This window comes from Leptonychotes weddellii, chromosome 7 (genome assembly GCF_054177405.1).
Source record: "Leptonychotes weddellii isolate Sample4059 chromosome 7, ASM5417740v2, whole genome shotgun sequence".
NCBI classification, from domain to species: Eukaryota; Metazoa; Chordata; class Mammalia; order Carnivora; family Phocidae; genus Leptonychotes; species Leptonychotes weddellii.
Genome location: NC_138375.1, coordinates 109,174,827 through 109,197,679, shown reverse-complemented (window position 1 = coordinate 109,197,679; position 22,853 = coordinate 109,174,827).

The window sequence follows — 22,853 nt, the reverse complement described above, 5'->3', positions numbered from 1 at the left end:
CAAACAAGAGTGCTCATAGCAGATTTTTACCAAAGTGGCTGTCCATAAGGACCTAGTTCACCCAAATATTTTCTCTTGCTGATCTAAGTTTGGAAAGGAAGAGGCAAACATTTTTTATCTTTCCCTTGACCAGGCAGTACAGAGTGAGATCCAGGAGAGCTGGCTTTGGTAAGGAGTCCTACCCTTCAAGGATTCTGCCAGTTTTTGAGGATTCTGTCTGTAGACTACAAAATGAGTATGGTGTCTCAGAAAGTCCCATCTGGGGCACCAAAACTGGGGGAGGGGGATGAAAAATAATTTTCTTTCTACCCTTCTTGTTTCTTGGCTGAGATACCTTTGTAATAAAAAGATAGATTAGCAGGAAAAAAACAAAGTTAAATAACATGTAGCCCTCCTGTCTACATGGGAGAGACCCAGGAAAATCAAGTAACTCTCCAAAATGGCCCAGGACATCACCTTAAATACCATCTTTAGCTAAAGACAAAAGGAAGATGTTGTTGGAGAGCCAGGCAGGGGGAGGCCAGTTATGGAAAGCACAGAAAACAAGCATATGGTTGTTAATGAAGATTTAAGTCATTGCCTTCTTCGTTGATAAGAATCTCTAGAGACTTGGTCATCTCCCCCTTCCTGGTAGAGCGAGGAAGACAGCCTTACAAATAGAGGTTTCTCTTACCCATGTAAATGTCTCTTACAAAAGGGTAACTTCTGCTCAGTTTTTAGAGCTTCTCCTCTATCTGCAGTTTCTTAAAAATAACCAGCTTGAAGTAATCCTTATGCCAAAAAGGCATATTTTAGGGCAGCAAATTCTGTGCCCCTTCAGAGCCTTTATAACCTACTTGCACTCCTCCTTTATAGCCCTGTCTCCTGCACCCTGTACTCTGGCCACACCACATGGTTCCTGCTCTCTGAAACATAGTGTGCAGTCCCCACCTGGCCTGCACTTCGGGGACTGCCCCTCCTGCAGGGTACCGTTAGCTGTCACCTTCTCTCTGCAGCGTTTCCCGGTCCAATCTACACTCCCCCAACAGAGTCATGGTCCCCTCCTCTATGTGGATCTTATGGTAGTTTATACACTCATGCAACAGACTTTTAGGGAGCATCTTCCACCTGCTCTTCAGGGTGCTGGTGCTAAGGGTCTCGTGGGGACATACGGCTATGAAGCCCAGCTCTCAGATGGTTGAAAGTTCTTTGAAGAAAATAAAACCAACTAAGGTGCTGCAAGAAGCCAGTGTTGTCCGGGAAGGGCCCTTGGAAGAGGTGACATCCAAGAAGGGACTAGAGGGGAGAGTATTCAAGGTGGAAGAAAGAGCAAGTGCACAGTCACACAGCCTTGATGCAAACCTGGGGGAGCAGTTCTGCTTCCCGCTACCTCTCCTACTCTTGTGAGGAAGTGGACAGTCCTGCTTGGGTTCATCTGTGCGTGCTTGGTGGTCAGCCCAGGTCAGGGATGCAAGAGGGACTGGGCAGGCCTGTCTCTGGTGTGTGTGTGGCGGGGGCGGGGGGTGCTCCTGTGCTTCCCAGCAAACACTCTCCCCCGCATTCTCCCAGCTGGGCACTGACGGCTTTGTTTGCTGAAGCAGTTGAGCCCTTGATGCCAAACCCCAATTATCTGAGAGAAGGCTATTGCCTCTTTAAAGAGTTCAAAAGCCCAGACTTTTTATAAATAGCTCTGGCCTTTCACCAGCCCTTAAGACTGCGATTTATGGCCCACTTCCCCAGAGGCAGACAGACCAACAGACAGGTTACTTCCCTTGGAGCCAGGTTCCTACAATTGTGGGATGCTCCCACTTCCTCTTTGCATTTTATGACCTCCTGGCAGCTAATCCTGAAATGGGTTCCACGGGAAGGAGGTGAATTGTGCATGGCTGCAGCTGCCTCGGAAGCCAGAGGCCCAGCAGACTCAGGAAAGAACTGGCAGGCTCTGGGGAGGCCCAGGCAGCCTGGCCTCTTGGCCGTGGCTGGCTCCTTTGGTTCCCAGGGCCTTTCCCCAGCAAGATACCAAGAGTGAAGGCCTTCGCGTGACTGGTCAGCTGTGCGGTCTGCCGCAGAGGGACGGACAAAAACCTTGGTTTATAATCTCATAATCTAGTGGGGTAATGTGGCAAAAATGGGAAATTTTGCTCGTCACATAAAAACATCACTGTTTCTTTTAGAGCACATCTTTATTGCCTTTAATTACTGAACTCCAGTAGGTCTTATGACATCTTTATGACAGACGATGAAATTGAGGCAGAGACTAGCCCACGTTGCTCAGCTAAGAGGTGACAGGTCCAGATTCTGATCTTGGCTTCCAATGCTGGGTTGGGGGTCAGAGGCACCAAGAGCAGTGGGGGTCAGGGAAAAGAGTGGCCTTTGGGATAGGTGGGTCAGCTTTCAAGAAGGAGGAAGGATTGTAAGAGGGGATGCAGTAGAAAAGGCAGAGTCTGTCATGGGACACTGACACTGGGCTGGGCCAGGCTTGTGGAGGCCCAAGACTCGTGATATTTCTCTGCAGGTCTTTTCCACAGACCACCAGCCTCACCTTTTCCACAGCCTTTTGTCTAGTTCGTCTCCTCTCAGAATATTCTGATGGGTGAGGAAGTGGTCAGGATCATGGGCTATGAATTCAAACCCCTCTCACCAGCCCTGGGACTTTGAACAGATGACTTAACCTCTCTTATCCTCCTTTTCCTTACCTCTAACATGAGCTTGATAACAGCAGGACTGGGGTGAATGCAACCATGGTAGCTGATGGTATATTCTTTCTGTGATTGTTGCCCCCAGTCAGTGCTTCTCTTTCTCGAGTACGGCTCCTAACTTGTCATTCGCCCTGCTCAAAAAATCAAGACTGAACATGTTATTTTAGTACTCAAGGGCCGCTAAGGTCTGATCCTAAAATCCCCCACAGTCAGACCATCTTCAGATGGTCTGAAATCCTCAGAGAATGGGGACATACTGTATTCATGGCCTGTGACAGTGGAAAGAACACCAAACTGGGAGTCAAGAAAAGCCAGTGTTGAAATCCCGGCTCTTCCAATACTCCCGTATGCTGGGGAAACGAACCTCCCAGAGTCTCAGCAGCCTTGCCTGTATGGAGGAGCGGGGGGTGGTCCTTCTCTTCTACCGGCTGCTCTGAGAGGCTGACACCACATGCTTTGCCTTCTGGAACACTGTGGGTGCTCCTTCAATGTGTTCCCTTATCTTCATTTCAATAGTATATTCATTTCACGCCATATTTATGAAAGGGGCTCTGCTAAAAATTCGTAATACACGGGCTCACCAGCAGAACTTACGCTGTGGCCTTGCCTTCAGCTTTCCCATCACGCCCGTGTCTGGTTTTCCCACCCAGATGGCCAGGCTTCTCCTGGGTAGGCTCCAGGTCTGTGCTGGTCATCCCAGATCCTGGCGTGACAAGTCATCAGCGGTCAATAAATATTTATTGGATGAATTAACTATTGAAGAGAAGCCTTGAGCACCGTGTTCAGTGTCTAGGAGGCATGTTTGAAACACATGCTTTGAATCTCAAAGGCCTCAGAAAGTAAATTCATGCTCCTAGGAATATGATAATGAATCAGAATCAGCAGGTAAGTCACGGCCATGGGACCTGGATAGCAATGATGAAAGAGCATGTCTGCAATAAGGAAGGGGATTCCTTGTGTGAGCAGCTCTCCTTAGTTCTGCTCTGGGCCTCCTGGCCCAGAGGTCCCTCTCCCTCTGGGGGAGTGCATTCTCGTGTTACAGGGCGCCTACCAAGTCCTCTGTCATTGACATTTTATAGCCACTGTTCCTTTCAATCCCAACACCAGCCGTATAAGGGGAGAATTAGGGTCCCTATTTTACATATGAGAAATTAAGGTGAAGAAAGGACAAGTAACCCATCCAGGTTCCCCAGTCAGTGGGCGGTGGAGCCATGATCTGAACCTGAGGCCAGCCCTGGAATCCTTGGTCTTTGAATTACCCCACACTTCCTGCATTGGCCGGGCTAGCCCACTGTGGCTTTCAAACTGTACCTCTATCGTTCTTTTCTCGGCACCCATTTCCCACGCTAGCAGGACCACTTTGAAAGGCTAGACCAGCTCATCAGAGTGTGTTCTCAGCCGCGGACAAGCCCAAACTGCCCTGTGTGCTGGGCGCTGGAAGCACTGGGCTGCGTGCTTCCCACAGTCCCCGAAGGGGGTTGAAGCTCAGGGCAAGTGGAAACTTCCCCCAGTGTCGTGCTCAGAGATGGAATTTTTTTCTCTCCCAGTTTTGAAACTGGAGGATTGGGGCTGCAGTCTGGGCTGGGCTCCTCCGGGTTTGGTGATTTATTTTTCAGGTGGCTTTGGTACATACACTCCTCTGGAGGAATTTGTTGTAGAGGGAAGTGGAGACACAAGGAGACTCCTGGGGCTCCAGTCCCCCGCTGCCCCTCAACCCTCACCCAGAGGTGAACAAGGACAGTTCTCCAGCTCTGCACCTGGACCCCAAGCTGGGTGCTTGAGTGCTAAAGAGATAGTGTCTGAGCACCAGGAAACAATTAGTTGATGTTGCGTTACTTAGGCTGGAGCCAGAGTGAGGTTAGGGACTTGGGTGGGAGATTTGCAAATTTATTAGCTCTGTCCTTCCCTTTTTCACACAAATGTACACTAATCCCCTTGAGCTGTGGGTTCACTGAGCCAATAGAAAGGTCAAATTGACTTCCTCCCCTTGCTCCTACCCTTCCTTCTAGCTTGAATGCTGGCTTCACTGTTTGGGTGGCAATTTGCTTAAATTTTGAAAGCCTCAGTTTCCTTATCTGTAAAACAGCCAAAAATGTAGCACCTCATAGTTTGTTGTGAGGCTCAGATGAGTGAATGCATTTTTAAGTGTTTGGCATGGAAGCTGGCACCTGAAAAGGACATACTAAATGTAAGCTTTCACCGTTGCTGTCGTTGACTTGGCAAACAGTGACTGTTAATGTACCTTGTGCCATGCGTTGTGCTGGGTGTTGGATATAGTCCATGCTTTCCAGTGACACCCCACTGGTAGGAAGAAATGGCCCGTGAAACACCCAGCTGCAACACAGCATGGTAGATGAAATGACAAATGGAACACAATATTAGGACTTAGGATATGCCAGGCACTCTGTGAAGCTCATTACTCATCTTATTTCATTTCTTCTTCACAACAGTCTCATGAGGCAGATACTAGTATTTTCTCCACTTTTCAGATGTGGGAACTACAGCACAGAGGAGTGAAGTAACCTGCCCAAGTCCACCCAGCTGTTGGAAGTGGGATGGGAAGCCAGGCAGACCGTACAGGATGTCAGAGGGGTCCCCGGCCAGCCTAGGGCTGGAGTGGCTGCATGGAAGAAAAGATGTCTGAGTTGATCTTGAAGGTCCAGTAGGCTAAGAAGACCAAGCAGGAGTGAGCAGGGGAGGGAACAGCATGTGGGGTCCCTTCTACTTGGGGTTTGCTCTTGCCCAGCTCTGTAAGGTTCACCACTTGACTTGGTTTCCTTTGCAATCTTTAAAATAAGAATCCCACCTGAAATTAAAAAAAAAAAAAAATTACATTTTTAGCAAAAAAAAAAAAATTTATTCAAACCTTATTGTGGGGGCACCTGGGTGGCTCAGACAGTTAAGCTTCTGCCTTCAGCTCAGGTCATGATCTCAGGGTCCTGGGATCGAGCCCCACATTGGCCTTCCTGCTCAGCCGGGAGTCTGCTTCTCTCTCCCCACTCCTGCTCTCCCTCTCTCTCACTCACTCTCTTGAATAAATAAATAAAATCTTAAAAAAAAAACAACAAAAAAAACCTTATTGTGATAGCCAAGTATGCATATTCCTTCTTTTTTTTTTAAATTTTTTTTTTAGATTTTATTTATTTGAGAGAGAGAGACAGAGATAGTGAGATAGAGAGCACAAGTGGGGAGAAGAGGGAGAAGCAGGCTCCCCACAGAGCAGAGAGCCCGATGCGGGACTCAATCCCAGGACCCTGGGATCATGACCTCAGCCGAAGGCAGACGCTTAACCGACTGAGCCACCCAGGCGCCCCAAGTATGCATATTCCTTCTATCTTCATGGAATCTACTGATATTTTTCTAAGCATTTCTTTCTCTATCATTAATCAAATCACTAATCAAAATATTCATTTGAGGAGGACAAAGGAAAGAAACAAGAAAGATGTACCTCTCTCCAGATTTTGGAAATCATCATTTATCAAGGACCTTGTTGTATTTCACTCAACCTACATTTTTCAGTTGTATTCAAAAGAATTCATGAGACTTTCACAAAGGCCTTGAACTGGCTCATACTTTTGTGATAGTAATTTTATCAAAGAAGAAGTCCAATGAATTTGCTCTTTGTGAATCTGTGCTGGTTTCTGGTGACCATAGCTTTCTTTTCTAGGTGCTCATAAGTCACTAGTTTACCAATATAATCAAGAATTTTGCCCAGGACCAATGATGCATTCATAGGCTTCAGTTTGATAAGTATAAATATTTAATTCTTTTTTAATATTAAAAAAGAAAAAAATATGAGTCCCACTTAGTAGTATGATAATTTTGAGGACTGAACAAAAGGATGTGTAGTTTGTAAAATGCCTTCTACAGTGCCAGGGTTCATAAGTGTTCAGCAAATTCATTCATTCATTCATTCATTCATTCATCCATCCAGCACATTTTTATTAAGCACCTACCATGAGCCAGGCACTGTCCTGGACATTAGGAATATAGTGGTTAAAAAGACAACCTCCTTGGGGGCGCCTGGGTGGCTCAGTCGTTAAGCGTCTGCCTTCGGCTCAGGTCATGATCCCAGGGTCCTGGGATCGAGCCCCGCATCGGGCTCCCTGCTCAGCGGGAAGCCTGCTTCTCCCTCTCCCACTCCCCCTGCTTGTGTTCCCTCTCTCGCTGTGTCTCTCTCTGTCAAATAAATAAAATCTTTAAAAAAAAAAAAAGACACCCTCCTTGGGCGCCTGGGTCGCTCAGTCTGTTAAGTGTCTGCCTTCAGTTCAGGTCATGATCCCAGGGTCCTGGGGTCAAGTCCCGCATCTCCCTCTGCCTCTCTCTCTCTGTCTCTCTCTGCCTCTCATGAATAAATAAATAAAATCTTTAAAAAAATAGAAATAAAAAGACAACCTCCTTGCCTTCTCATAGAGTTTACATTCTAGTGGGCAAGACAGACAATAAAAAAGTAACCAAAAATGTATATGTAATATAAGAGCAGGTAGTGGCGAAATGTAAAATAGGATGATGGGAGGTGGGAGGTTGAAATGGGGATTGTTCGGGGACAGGGAGGTGAGATAGGCCTTTCTGAAGAGGTGACAATTAAGCAAAATCCTGAGTGAAGTAAGGGAATGAGATATGCAAATATCTGGGCGAAGAGCTTTCTAGACCAAGGAACCAGCAAATGCAAATGCCCTGAGGCAGAACATGCTTGGGGAGATGGAAGAACCTCAAGGAAGCCCATGTGGCAGGAAGGAAGTGAGTAAAAGGAAGGAGAGTCAGGGAAGGTATAGTCAGGGACAGATCATAGGGAACCCTATTGGCCTCAGTTACTGTTTTAAATCAGCCTTTAGATACTGTTTTAAATGAAATGAGAAGCCAGTAGGGAGTGTGTGAGCAGAGGAACGACTTCTGATTTTGTGTTAGGAGTTAGTATGGTCTATGCCTTCCAGTGACACCCCATCTAGTGGGAAGAAAGGACTCTTAAAAAACTAATTATGACACAGCATGGTAAGTGAAATGACAGACAAATCATAATACTAGGACTCACTATGTGCCAGGCACTCTTACCTAATTTAATCTTCACGGTAGTCTCGTGAGGCAGGTACTATTATTCTCCCTCTTGTTTAGATGCAGACACTGAAGCACAAAGAAATGAAAGAAAGCTGCCTAAGGTCACCCAACTGCTCAGTGTTCTCAGTAAACTCTCTCTGGCCACTGTGCAGAGAATCAGCTAACTGTAGGGGTTGCAAGAGACAGCAGGGAGCTGTGGTAGGAAGCGGGTACAATAATGGAGATGAGAGAGGATGATGGGTGGCTTGGATGGTGGCAGAGGTGGTGACGACAGATCAGATCCTGGATTTACCTGAATGCAAACCAATGCAATTTGCTGCTGGCTCAGATATGGGGTTGGAAGTGAAGAAAGGAGCCAAGAATGAGCCCAAGATTTTGGGGCTGAGCTACTGGGTAAATTAAATATTTGCTAAGATAGGGGAAAGCTGCAGCAAGAGCAGGTTAGGAGAGAAAGTCACAACTTTGGCTTGTTTAAAGCACGTAAAAATGCGTGTTTGCTGAACGGATGAAACTGGCCATCCTTCCCATGCTTTTATTGTAGTTGAGGGACATCTGTGGTTAAAACAGTTAAAAGGTGCTTCTCAGTCAAGTCCTCCCCCTCCCTCCCCCACATCCCCCTCCCCCCACTCCACCCAGGGTTCCAGAGAGAGGCTATCCCTGTGTGACCTTCTCACACTGTTTTTACACCTTTAACTTTGTTTTGGCAGCTTTGACCTGAAGAGAGCAGTTTCACCTCAACTTGTACTGGGGTCAAGGGGAGGCATCCTGCCTTGAACTCTCTCCCTGCCTCCCTCCCCACACGGCCCCCCCCAACCCAGAAGCACTTTTTTGAATGTAGATTATAGTCCCCGCTGGCCCCAGGAAAGGTGGAGGTGGGTTGGGGGCCTGCGCTGGGAAGTGTGAAGACTCTCTCCCCAGCCAGAGGAAGGCCTGGTGATTCAGTGAGCTGAGGTGCTATCCCTTAGGAAGGAAAATAGCACACAGCAGGGAGATCTTTATCTGAACCATTTGTCTGCCATCCCCTGCCACCCTGGGGGCTCACAGTCTCTTCCTGCTCTTGCCACGTGAGAGGGGGGTGACTGAGTTCTAAAAACCTGCCAGCCCAATTCATCTCAGCCATCTTTTATTTGGGCAGTTCTTGCAGATTTTTCTTTGACTTTGTTTTATGGGGTGTGTGCGTGTTGTAGGGACCAGGTTCTGGGAGGCCCTCCCATGGAAGACCCTATCTTTATCCCAGGGCTCACACCTCAGAACAGCCTTCTCTGACCACTATGTGGGTCATTCTCTACCAGGTCACCTGATTTCCATGTAACACTTTTCACTCGCTGAAGTAGTAGAGATTCACTGACCTTCCACCAGGAGAGGAAGCTGCTCTGTCTGTACCTCTTTTCCCCTCAGGACTTCCCAGTCACCTCAGACCCCACCTCTCCATGTCCCTCTCTGGATCTGAGCTTTCTTTGCTCTCCCCCTGCCCCTGTCTCTGTGATTCTTTCTCTTCCTCTCTGTCCCTCTGTTTCCCTATTTCTGTCTCCCTCTCTCTTCTTCCTGGTCTCCCACTCATCCTCCCTCTCCTTGCTCTGACTTCTTTTTTTTTTTTTCTTCAAGATTTTATTTATTCATTTGACAGAGAGAGAGAGAGAGAGCACAAGCAGGGGGAGTGGCAGGAGAGGGAGAGGGAAAAGCAGGCTCCCCACTGAGCAGGGAGCCCTGGGGTCACGACCTGAACCAAAGGCAGGCGCTTACCTGACTGAGTCACCCAGGCGCCCGGTTCTGACTTCTTTATTTTAAAGTGTTTTTACCTCATGGTAACTGCTATATGTACACACACACGTGTTGACCCCTGACAGGAGTCTATGTGAGATAGGTCATTACTGTCCCCATTTTTCAGATGGGGAAATGGATGCTTAGGCAGACTTTGTGACTTGTCTGTTCACACAGCCAGTGTATGGTCCAGCTGGGATTTGAATCCAGATCTTCTGATGCTTATGCTCTATGTTAGGCCATGGTTCTGACAGAAAACAAATACTCTTTTCTGAGGACATGGTGATCTCCACTCTGCTGCTCCAACAGATGAAGATGAGGCTGGGAAGGCCAACAGGGTGCCTGGATGGGTGGGCTTGTGAGGTCACACCTTGCAGTCACCCCTCATGTGCACTCTGCTCCTGAGAGAAGTGGGGGGTCCCTTTGCTCTCCGTCCAGGTGCTGTCTGCAGGCCTGCTTGGTTTAGTTGTAACCTGAAGGCCAGAGAAACTTGGGGAAGTTAGAGGTGGGAGGAGAGAAGCACCTACAAACTGCATCTACCAGTTCATCTGTGACAATATGACTGGAAATCTGACTCCAGCAGACCATTTTGGGGAAAGAAGTGGCAAGAAGGACGGAATAAAACTCGCTCCTTCTGGCCCTGCCAGAAGCACAAACTCTTCACCCTTCAACAAGGGGCCAGAAAGATGATGATGGGTCAACCTACACTGCAGTCTTCCAGGCAACGTTCTCAAGACAAATTTGGGGCAGACTTGGATGTAGTTGTGCACCTGCTGGCCTGACCTCACAGGGAGAAGTTACTGTTGGAGAGCAGGTGAGAAACATTCACCTGATGCTTTGCGCTGCTGGCCTCACCCTGAGTGGACTGGTAATCATTATTTACAAGGCTGGCTTATTCACACCACCAAAGCCAGGAGAGGCAGGATGGAGACAGCTTCTAACAAACGAGTTATTTATAGCTCCACCCCAGACCTCAGAAGGAAAATTCCCATACTTAGACATTCCTAGATGGCCTGCGACACAGGATATTTAAAGTAACAATGGGCCAAATTCTTGCTCACATTTTTGGCAGTGATCCAGTCTGAAAGTCCACAAGAAAGACTTGTGGGGCCGTGTAGCTTCAGCAGAGGGGGGGAAGAAAAGACTGTTTCTAATTTGGGATTTATTTAAGATCTGACTTCCCCTTTCCTTCCTGGAATTACAAGGAAAACATTATTTTGATTTCAGAGACAACATTCTATGTAATCTACTTTGGAAGGTTTTAGGAGTTGTAGCTCTGAGGGTAGCCCACCTTGCAAAGAGGGAATGTTAAATTAACTAATAGGATACACTTTGAAACACTGTAGCACTCCTTCTACATTAATTTGTTTACTTGGGGGTGGAAATAGCTACTACCTATGAGTAGTCTGGTAGCCAGACTCTGATGCTGCAGATGACTCTCTAGAACTGGACATAGCCCTCTACAAAAGTTACTGGCCCATTTAAGACATAACGTGGTAGGGCCACCTGGCTGGCTCAGTTGGTGGAGTGTGTGACCCTTGATCTCAGGGCTGTGGGTTCAAGCCCCACGTTGGGTGTAGAGATTATTTAAAAATAAAAAAAATCTAGGGACACCTGGGTGCCTCAGTCATTTAAACATCCTACTCTTGATTTTGGCTTGGGTCATGGTCTCAGGGTCATGAAATCGAGCCCCGCATCAGGCTCTACACTCACCGCGGAGTCCACTTGAGATTCTCTCTCCCTCTTCCTCTGCCCCTCCCTCTGTGTATGCGTGCATGCTATCTCTCAATAAATAAATAAAATCTTTAAGTATATATATATATATATACATATATATACATATACATATATATACATATACATATACATATATATATATATAATGTTAAAAAAAAAAAGAGAGAGACATGACATGGTAACATTAGTTCCAAGGAAAATCTCAGACAGGGTTGACAACAATGACTTCTTGTACTTACACAGTTGTTCAGCGCATTTATAGTTAAGATGACTTAAGGCCCCTCCCAAACCTAGGATCTTTCTAAATGCCAACTTTGTCAAGAAGCAGAGAATGTACCAACTCCATCAGCTAGGATGCCTTCAATTACAAGTCATGAAAATTACCCAGCTCAAACTGGCTTTAATTATAAGAAAGATGTGTTCACTTCTATAAAAGAAGTCTCCAGATATAGTGACTTCAGGATTGGCTAATTAGGCAGCCCAGTGATATCACAAAGGTGCCAGGGTCTCTCCCTGTCTTCTCTCTGCCATCCAGCTTCTGGCCCTTATCCTCAGATCAGCTCCCTTCATGGTATTAAGAAGATTGCAGTTCCCATGTCACAAAGACACTACAGTGTGTTCCTTTCTTCCTTGTGTCTCATTTTATGAAGAAACTTCCCAGAAACCCTCAGCAGATTTTCCCCCTGCATCCAATTAGTTGTCACTGTACCACATGTCCGTGCAGAACCAGTCACTGGCAAGGGGACTGGGGCCAACATGCTTTGATTACACTCCTTAGAGTTTATCTGTGACTAGAATTACATTTCCCTTAATCACACAGTGAAGGGATGAACTCTGGAAGAAACTTGGGGTAGGTTAGGCAAGGTCTTGTAGTCTTTGGTGAGGAGTTGGACTTTCATTCTAAGTTCAATGGGAAGAAACTGAAGATTTTTTTTTTTAAGATTTTATTTATTTATTTGGCAGAGAGAGACACAGCGAGAGAGGGAACACAAGCAGGGGGAGTGGGAGAGGGAGAAGCAGGCTTCCCGCTGAGCAGGGAGCCCGACACGGGACTGGATCCCAGGACCCTGGGATCATGACATGAGCCGAAGGCAGATGCTTAACAACTGAGGCACCAAGACACCCGAAGCTGAAGATTTTTTTAAAAAATTACTTATTAAAAAACTTTTTATCTTGAAATAATTTTAGATCTACAGAAGAGTTGCAAAGATAGTACAGGAAATTCCCTATATTCTTCACCCAGCTTCCCCTAATGTTAACATCTTTCATGACCATAGTATATTGCTCAAAACCAGGAAATTAACCCAGGTACAATACTATACGAATTCTATTTAGATTTTGTCATTTTTTCCCACCATGTTGTATTTAGTGCTAATGTCTCCTCAGTCCTCCCTAGTATGTGACATTTTTCCAGTCTTGCTTTTCATTGCCTTGACACTTTTAAAGACCACTAATCAGGTATTTTGAAGAGTATCTCTCAATGTGGGTATGTCTGCTGTTATCTCATGATTCCACTAAGGCTATGAATTTGGGGGAAGAATAAGAGAGGTGATGTGCCCTTCCTGTCACATGATTTCAGGGAGTATATGACGTCAGTGTGACTTATTACTGGTGATGTTTAACTTTGATCACTTGGTCAAGGTGACATCTGCCAGATTTCTCTACTGTGAAGTTACCGTTGTCCCCGTTCCATGCTCTGTTCTTTAGAGGCAAGTCACCCGGTCCAGCCCACACTCAGGGGAGGGAGAAACTGGAAGGTTTTAAGAAGGGCAGTGACAAGAAGAGATTGGATAAATAAATGATGGTTACTTTGGAATACACTTCTCTATAGTACAGACCTGGAAATGATGGCCCGGTGAAAGCTGTGTATCTTAAAGACCACAGTCTTTCATGTTCTCTCCTGTTGATTTTTGTGGTCATCTTTTAAGGAGACTGTCATACCATCTAAATTTTGTCCTAACTCAGAGATAGGCCACGTGGCAGGTCTTCTGGAAGGAGAGGAATTTCCGGTACCCCCCAGTAATGACTCCAACACGCTGCCCTGTGTGAAGCCCCACCCCTTGTGCCCACCCACGCTCACATGGGCCAACAGGGCTCCTAGTTTTGATCACTGGCCTCCTTGCACAGGGCAAGCAGAGGATGTGTGTCCTGTAGTCCACGTGAAGTTTGTGGCTGGGTATGGAGAGCTGAGCTATCACAAGCGGAGGTGGAAACAGGAGTGGGAAGGCTGTAAAATGAAATGCCATGCAACACCACTTACTAAAAACGAGAGTGGAGCTGTTGAGATACGGAAGGAAGTCCATCCACGTGTGTTGTGTGGAAGAGTTTTCTGCAGTGTGTTCCCCCGTATGGTTTGAAAGATGGAAGGACAGGGCGCCTGGGTGGCTCAGTTGGTTGGGCGACTGCCTTCGGCTCAGGTCATGATCCTGGAGTCCCGGGATCGAGTCCCGCATCGGGCTCCCTGCTCAGCAGGGAGTCTGCTTCTCCCTCTGACCCTCCTCCCTCTCATGCTCTCTGTCTCTCATTCTCTCTCTCTCAAATAAATAAATAAAATCTTTAAAAAGAAAAAAACTTAAAAAAAAAAAAAAAGATGGAAGGACAGTTTCTGCACACTCACTGTTTGTTAAATGAATGAGTGGTATACTCCAAAATGTCAGATTGAAGCTGGGAATTTGGTGGGGAATTTTATTTTTTTCCGTTGTTTTCCTTTTTGCAAAAGTCATGTTGTTTTTTAAAAAACATATTTCATTCCTTAAAATATATATAAAAAAAACTAAGTGCCACCTTGATTATTTTTCCTGAAGCTGATCAATAATCATTCTTCTTATGCTGGCCTGGTCTAAGTAGTGAATGTTCACTATTGACCATTAACAAACACTTCTGGTAACCATACATGTTCTAGAAAGGTCAGAAGAACCAAATGGCATAGGTTCCTAAACTGGCCTCCTCATTTTCTCTTTGAGGATATTTTGTCACAGGCAAATGGTGAAGGGAGCTCAGGGCTGGGAATTCGCCAGATTCATTTTTGCAAACTCCTGGCCCCAATACCTTCACAGTCCATGAGTGATTCTAGAGCAATGCAGCTAGGCCTTCTTACTTGGCCGCTAGGGCTCAGGCCTCCTCCCTCCTCCTCCTCAACCACCCCCAGTTGGCTGCCCAGATAGCATGCTCATGCCTCTTCCCAGCGTCCGTGGCTGGGCACTCGGGTAGGAAAGTAGGGGTTCAGGAGTCAGGCCTGTGTGACCTTGAGCACATGACTTCACCTTCTAGACCCTCAGTTTCTTCATCTGTAAAATGGGCGAAATAAAAGTACTAAGACAGAGTGAGGACTAAAGGAAAAATGGATAAAAAGCAGTTGATTGGTATGGTGCTAGGCATGTGGTAAATACTCAGGTATTTATACTCGACCGTATTAAGGTGGAAGCTGGTCTTATTCATATCATTATGATTATGAAATGCTACATTCTCTCACATGGCTAGCTTTAGGACTGAAATAAAGCCTGAGACCACTTGTTCATTCCCCTCCCCCTTTTTTTTTCTTAAAGTAGGCTCCACGCGGGTGGAGCCCAGCATGGTGCTTGAACTCATGCCCCTGAGATTAAGACTTGAGCTGAGATCAAGAGTCGGGTGCTTAACTGACGGAGCCACCCCGGCGCCCCTTGTTCTTTCCTTCTTAACTCTCCTCTCAGTGTATCATTAATTGATTACTACATTTGACAAATATTTATTGACTGCCCCTCATGTGCCAGATGCTGTGCTGGAAGCTTCCCAGTGGATGTGGGGTGTATTGAAACACTGATCCCCTGGATGTTCAGGGCAGTGGGTGTAGCTTGGGGAGGACGGAGCCCCTGGACTCTGGGGTGTTGCTGCCCATCACTGGCAGGAGACCTTACCGGTTTACCTGAGGGGGCAGTTTCTCTGTGTGCTGTGACAAAGGCCAGGCAGCGTGGAGTCACGAGCAAAAGAAGCCAAGTTTCCCACCGTCACTGAATGCATCCTCTAGTGAGGACGAGACATGTTGCGAACAAGTAGACAGGTCGTCAAATCGCTGCATACTGCAGAAGTGACAGGAAGAGCAATGGATCAGAGAGAGTCGGGGCAAGACAGTCGGCTGATTACTGATGGTATCATTATGGTTGAGGCCATTTTGGGGGAATTTTTTGGAGGAGACACTACAGATTGGCTCATAAATGTTTGAAACCCATGAACTGTTCCCTAGAGAGAAAACCTGGCTCCTATTCTTCGCTTTACAGCTAACCTGTTATGTGACCTTGGAAAAGCCACTTGGTCTCACATCCCCGTCCATTTATTGGAGGTGGGTGGATTGCACCAGGGATTCTTAACATTTTGGGAGGGTCACAAGTGTCTCTCAGACAAAAAGCACAAACATACAGAAATTTGTCTAACAATGTCAAACGGCTCCCTTTAAACCTCCCCAAATTCTGGGCTAAGAACCACTGGCCTCCATGAGCTTAGATGTGCTTTCTGGAATCACGACTCTGGTACATGTATCTGAGTGACAAGCCTGCAGGGTGGACAGCCTTAGGAAGCCTCCAGATGGGGTTTGGGATATCATGATTTGGGTTAAAGTGCCCAGCGAGGCCAATCAGACTTAACACCAGCCAGCATCAGGAGTGGAGAGCCAGGCAGGTAATATAAAAAAAAAAGAGAAGCAGGCTGGACCAAGGGACATCATGGTACAAACGTCATCGATGCTGGTGGGCATTCAACCCAGGGGAACTGGGCAGTGCAAGGAGAGGGGATGCTATGGGAAGGCAAGGGGACCCTGCCCAGTCTGGAAAGGGCAGTTGCCTTTCCGTTCCAGCCAATTCCTACCATGGGGAATGGGGGCTCAGAGGCACCAGCTGTTTGTATTTTCCAAGAGAAGTTGTATATGGGGTTTGAAAATCTATTTTTCAAATCAGTTTTTGAAAACACTGTGGACCAGCATTCTGTGGTTTCCTGCCTCCATGGTCCAGGATGCCAGCATAAGATGGAGAAACTGAGGCTCAAGAATAGATACCTAAATTCCTCTATTCCCTGCCCTCCTACGTGAGCTCCATTTTCATCTCTGATAGTAGGAACAGCATTTATCGGGGTTGTGCACAGCCACTATCTCATCCTCCAACTGTTATTAGGGCAAGCGTTCTCCCAAGGTCACACTAGTGAAGATGACAGAACAGGGACCTGAGCACTAGGGACCCTAAGGCTCAGTGCTCTTCTCACCACATTGCCCTACGAGGGGTGGCCTGTGGAAGTGGCAGTCACTACTCAGAGAGCCCAGAGGCTTGTGCCCACCCTGGGGACTAGCCCTGCCTGGATAGATACTAGTTCTCTAATCAGATTAGGCCTGGCATCTCCAAGAGCTTTAGTAATCCAGGGCTGGCTGGAGCATTGCCTGGAAATCTATCAAGCAGTAGCCTGGGGGGTTGGGAGGAGCACTGCTTCTAACTAGGGGCCCCCTACCCTTGCCACCCTCCATCTCCACCCTGACTGCTCTGGCTCCCTGATCTGTGCCCCATCCACCTGCCCCAGGACTGGTGCAAAGAATGTGACTTGGCCCCTGGACGTGCAGAGGGGTGGCCTATGCCCTTCACCCTGGGTAGGCATCTCTCCTCTCGTAGCTGCTGCCCCACTCACCCACGAGGCCAGCAGAACGCATGTGTGAATTATAAGGGGCAACTTACAACTCCCTCACTTCCCTGTAGGATTCTCGTCCCTGGCCACCACAGCCCAAATTAATTCCATAATATGGGGAAAGAGTTCCTCTTTTGATGGCACAAGGAATCAGGAAGCCTGGCCAGGGGCAATGTTGGGAGGGTTCTTGTAATGTCATGTGGTCATGGAGGATCCCTCCTGAGATCGGTTTGGAGATGTGGCCTCAAAATTCAAATGCCGTGCTGTGGTGAGGTGGTTAGACCAGAATTCAAATCTCTTGTCAATTAGTCTATGAAATCTTGGTTAAAGATCACCTACTCTGCCAACTTGTACAAAAGCACAAGCGGAAGGAAATCTTTCTGGGAACACAGGAAAGTATCCAAGGGGAGGTGTTACTTGGGTTGGGTTTGGAAATTAAAATAAGACACAGGCTCCGGGGAAAGGCCCACCACTTCTCAGCTGTGTAGCCTTGGGCAAATGACTTAACCTGTCTGAGCCTCAGTTTTCTCGTCTATGAGACTGATTATATCACCCTAACTTGAATGTTTTCAAGACTGTAGATGATAACACAGCATCTTTGCTCAGAAGCAGTAGCTTTTGTAGTGATTTCATAAGGCCACTTAATTCTTTTTTGGCCACTTGATTCTTGTTCCCCTGTTGAAGGCTTGCCAGAAGACGGTAGGTATTCTGACTACTGATCTCAATTAGCGTGTCATCTGGAGCTCCATTATCCTGCTCCGTGGATGGTAAACTTTTCTGTTCAGAGTCCGAGGCCGCTCCCTCCCTCACCATTCCCTGGGAGGGGAGCCAGTCATAAGTTGACCTGAGTCTCTTCACGTACAGGAAGGCAGGAAGGAGAGGCCAGACCCAAGGGAGGAGAAGGTGGAGAGGAAGAGAACAGGGAGGGTTCCAAACCTTGCAACAGTTAAATATTAATGTGGGTGTCGGCATAGGAAGTGTCTTCTAAGGACAGAAGGAAACGAGGGAGTTTATCATCTCCTGCTTAACAGATACAGATGTATTCATAATTATCCTTCGCCTTGGGCCTTGAGGCCCAGGTGGGCTCCAGAAGGCCCGTGTTCCTGCCAGATGAGAGTCCTTAAGGTACATCATGTAGACAATTGGAATGCCATTTATCGTGCAAAACACAATAAAACCCTGAGCTCTCTTCCTGTCTCGGAGACCCATAAATTATGAAAATTATACCTGCCCCAGGCCATGTACATATTGTTTTATTAAAGTTCCGATGAATAAACTTCAGACTCTTAAAAATGTCCTCTTGGCTTTCATCTGGCACACACCTCTGGCATGGAGCTGTCGGTCTGCCTGGGTTCATTTGATTACCTCACCAACGTACTTCAGAAAGTGGAGCTCATTTTAAGTTGTGGGTTCAGCAGGCTGGAGGGGACGGCTGGGGAGCTGCAGGCGTGGCTTGGGGCTTCCTGGCCATACAACAGAGTTGTCCAGGGGGTAATCTTGTTTTTTGCCCCCAGTGCAGGCAAACCAAGGCCCCCCTTTCTTTGTGGAATGAGCACCAGGCCTGTAGTACCTCTTAGGAATATGTGGTTCTCAGCATAGAGAGGGTAGAAATTCTGCTTCTTCCCCCTTATTTTAAAATTCAATCACTGGGGAGCCTTTTTACTCTATTCTCTGCTTCTAACACAAATTGAGCTGCTAAGCCTTCAACTCCCTGTTTTCTCCATCCACTCCCAATCATGTCTTGGGCATGAGCCCTGGTCTATGAGCCTGTGTCTGCACCTGTAAGAGGTAGCTAAAAGTACTATCTGCCGTGTATCAGTCAATTCCGGGCAGAAAGAAAACATCCTATTCAGCAAATGCTAACCATTATTATTACCCAAAGCCATTTTGTAACTGGGAAGCAAGGGGAGGAAGGGCCAGTCAGGGAAGGAAAGACAAGGGCGGCAGATGTGGAACTTTTTCTCTGGACATCGAGTTTTTAAAAAACCAGTGCATGTTTGTTTGTTTTAAAGATTTTATTTATTTATTTGACAGAGAGAGACACAGTGAGAGCAGGATCACAAGCAGGGGGAGAGGGAGAAACAGGCTTCCCGCGGAGCAGGGAGCCCGACGCGGGGCTCGATCCCAGGACCCTGGGATCATGACCCGAGCCGAAGGCAGACGCTTAACGACTGAGCCACCCAGGCGCCCCCAGTGCATGTTTGTTTAAACAGCACTTGGATTAGTGAGATTCTAACCACCCAGCACCCTGCATAGGCTTTTGTTACTTTTCATCTCTGAATAGGAGAGACCAAGTAAAACCAGGGTCAGGCCAAGCATCAGGAAATCCAAGGCTGAATCAAAGCCTGATATACAGCAACTGGGACTGAGGGGATTAGAAAGAAAAGCATCAGCAGTGTGACACTTACCTTGTCAGCACAGGAAGACTTCAGAGTACAAATTACTCTTCATCCATCCATTTGGGAATGGGAGCCTATCTTTATTCTTAAAATTCTAGAGCAGACAGGACCACGCTGAGGACAAACATCCTTTGTGCCTTCTTTGGCATTGACCAGAGGGTCCTTGGAATGGGTTTAGCTATCTCAAGAGGAACCTGAGACTTTAACCAAGAATTGGAAGATGCCAGAAATTGATGACTCCAGAGAAAACCAGAACTGGACTCCGGGCTCCTTCTCTTCCTCCCCTCCAGGCCCCCTCGCCCATCATTGTTGCCTGTGTGCCCGTGCTTAATGGCAACAGAAAAAAAAAAAAAAATCACTCAACTCCTTTTCTTTCAGAAAACAAGAGGCAGGTGTTCACATGTTCAAAATAAAAAAAGTTCCCCCAGGTACATAAAGTGAGAAGTGGCCAGGTCTCTACCAGTTTTGTTTTGTTTTTTTTGAGGGGATGGGGTGGGGACAGAGGAAACACATAGAAGGTACATTAGAAGGGCAAAGGCAAGGCATTAAACGGGAGACTTCTTAGTCAAAGGAATTGCTTTTGTACAATATCCACCAAGCTGGTGAAAATAAGGAAACCACCAGAGGTTTTCTGTTTGCCTTCTCAAAGCATTGTATGTGTCTGTGTGCATTGAGATCTGCTTTGGGGGCACCAGGGCTTACCAAAAGGAGAGAATTGCACAATTTTTCTAAACTGGACAGGTCAGATGACCCTTTGCCACCTCCTCTGCCTCCCTGAGGTTTGTCATCTGTTACAAATACACACCTGTGTAGGGAAGAGGTGGCAGCACCTGGCAGAATTCAGCTAGATAAGAAAGTGAAGCTCACCTCCAGTGGTTATCAGTGTGTCCTAGAGGCAGAACGAGGGACTGTTGTGGCACAGAGAGCCCCCTCTCTGCCCCTTTGTCCTGCCAGAGCTGGGGTACGCATTCCCACTTGATGACAAACTCTGACAAATTCAGAGTCTTGTTGGATGAGGGTGCTGGGGTGTGAACACAAACACACGGGAAACGGCAGTCCTGTGTATATTTAACAATATATATTTATATATATTTTCTAGATCAGTACATTCAGTTTTTAACTTGTTTTTTTCTTCACAAACAGAAGAACTCTTACAATAGTAGACTTTCTAAAATAAATACTATTAAAATAGAGCTTCAAAATAAATATTCTATACAAAGGAAACCTTCTGTGGTAACTTTTGATGTGGGGTGAGAAGGGGCTACAGTGAAGAGGGAACAGGAAGGAGGAATGTGGTGGGGTGGGAACCTCGGAACAGCTTTTTCTGTTTGTAACACAAAACCAAACTGTGGGGCAGTGAGAAGAGAAAGCAAGGTAGGACAGACACCACACGGAGTTACCCACAGCAAACATGGCAGCGCAAGATTTGTCATCAACTGTCACAGTAAGCAGAGGGCATGGAAATGCTTACCGAAGGCATGAACCAGAAGGCCGGTGAAGCTTGGGAGATGCCCTAGTGAACTGTACAGTGCAAAGTCATGCTGCCCCGACCCCATCAGCCATTTCCTGGGGCAGCGGGGGAGACTATGAAGCTTCGAGGTGATGGAAACGGGGTGTTTGCTCCCGACCAATACCTTCCATGTTGTGCAAACTTGGGCCAGTCATTATCTAACTGGGCCCCACTCAATGTACATTGGGGACCCACGCAGACTCCACAGCGCTGAAGAACTAGACGTGTCACATGAAGGTCTTCCACTTCTGTTGGCTGTGAAGGGGCCCATACCAGCAGCGGGGATTGGTCTTCACCTCCTTCCGGCGAGGGACTGTGAGAAGCCTTGGTTGCACCCTGACATCCATCCGGAAGATCTTGGGCTATCCTAGAGCCAGTTCTCAGGGTGCTTCTTGGAGTGTTGGGCCTTCACAAACCCACCCTCAGGGTGGGAGCAGCCACGGCCTACTGGGACATGTGTCCTGGACCCAGGCTTGTGGACCCTACCCCCAGTTCCAGGCAGAACCACCACCCACCCCAGGCTGAACAGAAGTGGGAACCAGCTGGCTCTTTAAAAAAAAAAAAAAAAAAAAGGTTAAAATGAGGCATAATCCAGCCAAGCAAGCTATTGCCGATGGAAACACAATCAGCCAGAGCACCCAGAGAAATGTGTCGTGTTTCTGAGAGTTCAGTCCCTCAGTGGCCCTTGACTGGCCCCCAGGACCCACGGGCAAGCCAGTTTTGTTGTTTTGCCAAGAAGCTGAGAAAAACATGCTGAGGGCTTGCCCTGCAACAGAGCTGGGAGAACCAGAGCTGCTTCACTGCTTCCCTTTACCACTGAGCACAGGGGACACCGGGAGCTCGGCACACATCCATCTAGCACGTTAAATGCAAACCAAAAAGAACAAGGCAAAACAGTGGGAAGAAAAAAAGAAAAAAGAAAACCTAAACCAGAAAAATCTGTGTTTACAACTATGTACACAAAGTCAGGGTTCATCAGGGGTCAGGAGGCTGTTTGTCAGGAAACAGGGTCTGTGTAGATAGAGGGTCGGTGGGGTAGGTGTGTAGTGTGTAGTGTGTAGTGTGTAGTGTGTGTGTGTGTGTGTGTGTACACAGCTTATGTAAATCAATTCTCCACAGAACGGGTGTGTAGAACACCAAGATCACCAAAGTGCAACTTGCCACTGGGTCAAGTTTCCCATGGAGACATTTGAGAGGGGCCCTGGGAAAAGTTCTGAAGCCTTGCCAAGAGTGGACGCGTGCCCTTCATTTTGGGGGTAACCTCTGCACGCCTATTCCGAGGAAAACATCTCCAGCCCCTTCAGTACACATCTGATACATTCAATTAGAATAAGTGGTTGGCTGAATGTGTTTTTCCTACCATTCCCTCCTATTTGTGCAAGAACATCCATACATCCATCACGACTATGGCAAGGGTAGCTACATGAATCAGCCTTAGAAAAATGCAGATGCAATATTTCATACTTTTTACAAGCTAGCAAATGTTATATAAATAAAGCCTAAAATAATAAGACCCTCCCCTCCTTTCCTCCAATCAATAAATACCTACGGTTACGATTAACTTATTCTAAATCATAAGATGTTACTAGTCTTCAAGAAGGAAAAAAAAGTCCTTGAGCATTGGGTGCATGCCAATCACAGCTACCTGCCTCTTTGCCTCCGCCCTGGAGGCAGTTCTGTTCCTACAGAACAAACTGGAAATGCTACGCAAGGTCTGCCTAATACACTTCCAGTTTCACCTGGGGTAGCTTTTCTGACCCAGGCCACCTCCTCTCATGGGGGTGGGACGACACACAGAATATCACACGAGGCAAAACCCCCTGCACAACAGCTGGGGAGGAAGGACCAGACACAATATAGCTTTTGCATGCAACAAGTACCTACCCACTGGACGTGCTGCACTTTGAGTCCTTTAGCACCTTGAGAGAAAGAGTTGCTACGTCTTTGGGGGCTGCTGGGAGGGGGCAGGCGGTGTGGCCACACACAGAAGCAGGGCTCAATCCCAAGAAGCCCCTGGAGAATTCCGACCCCCCCTTGCTCTTACTCCCCGCCAGGGCTTCCTAACACTAAAATAGA